Below are 1,254 nucleotides of genomic sequence, written 5' to 3'. Positions count from 1 at the left end.
TCTTTCCCTCCTACTTAAAAAGCCACTTTATCCTTTTTAGGGATACATCCCCTTGAACCCAACAAGCTGACTACTCTATGCAGTGTAACACTGACATAGCATTGCTCACTCTCTATTGCCTCCTAGACCATTTGCTTGTGGGGGGAAGTATTAGTTGCTTGTAGTTTGCATGCTCCTTTGATGTATCATACTGTAGAAATCCTTATTCCTTCTTACTTCCCAGTGCGGCCAGGTTAGGACTAGTATCTAACTTATAATCAACAGCTGTGTGCTTTATATTTGCTTTTCAACTAATAATCTTTTAAAGTACAGTTTAGTGAATGAATTGGTCTAATAAAAGATGTCAGATTTACCCAAAAAACCTTGTCTATTTAGTGAATGAGACATTTCACTATACAGTTAGCTGTGCACAGCATTCAGCAAGTGCAAGTGATGAAACAGTTAACTGGGTAGACATCTGAGCTGCCAAATTAGCTTGTAAATTCAAACAGTTTTTCACTATTTCATCATAATTCATTTTAATACATTGTGCAAGCATTGCTTACTGTTTATTTTCCATATAGATGACTAATATGCTCTGGCAGCAATACATATACTAGTAGGGTAAATTACAAGATGCTGCATGTATGTATCCAACATTTTAAGGGGAAAGTGTGATTTCACACACCCTGAGAAGAGGGATGTGATCATGTGGTCTACATCCCCAAGTAGTGTAAAGCAGTCTTGCTGTGTTTATGATGTCTGTTCACAACATTATCAGAACTCCCACTCTCACACCCATTAGAGCTTCTGCAGGAAAGCCTCTCCTCTGGGCATGTTAGGATATCCAAAGGAGAAAATGTCTTTCCCACAGTCCTTTATAGAACTTCTGGAGTACAACAGAGCAGGACTCCCTCCTACATATATTAAAATGTGGGCAAGAACCTTCTGTCAACTCCATCCCAGCTTTTCCTTGCTGTTTAAAAGAAGTATATTTTGGTGTGAATTCTGTAGTTGGTTGCACTGGTGTAATACCTTGAGTAATGTTACTGACCTATAGACTGAGATATTTGAGAGAAGTGTCTCGGACGTCCAGGGCCGACTCGACTTACGCTCGTACGTCAGGGCGGGCTGGTGAATGGAGAGGCAGACACAACTTATTGGTTGTAAAAAACTTTACTCACGCCGTTTGCAATCACGACGCAGGTGGTCTGGTCGTCGGAACAACCACACGAGTTGTTCCAGCTGGCGGGGCCCAAGCCAGTTAATCCGTCC

The 1,254-nt window shown here is 41.3% G+C and overlaps 1 protein-coding gene across 3 annotated transcripts in view; it reads left to right on the top strand.

The window, feature by feature from the left end:
• Window positions 1–1,254, top strand: part of SLC16A14 (solute carrier family 16 member 14) — a 35,103-nt gene that overhangs the window by 3,198 nt on the left and 30,651 nt on the right. The window lies entirely within an intron of this gene.

Source organism: Alligator sinensis, unplaced genomic scaffold (genome assembly GCF_000455745.1).
Source record: "Alligator sinensis unplaced genomic scaffold, ASM45574v1 scaffold792_1, whole genome shotgun sequence".
Taxonomy (NCBI): domain Eukaryota; kingdom Metazoa; phylum Chordata; order Crocodylia; family Alligatoridae; genus Alligator; species Alligator sinensis.
This window is presented reverse-complemented; position numbering and strand designations above follow the sequence as displayed.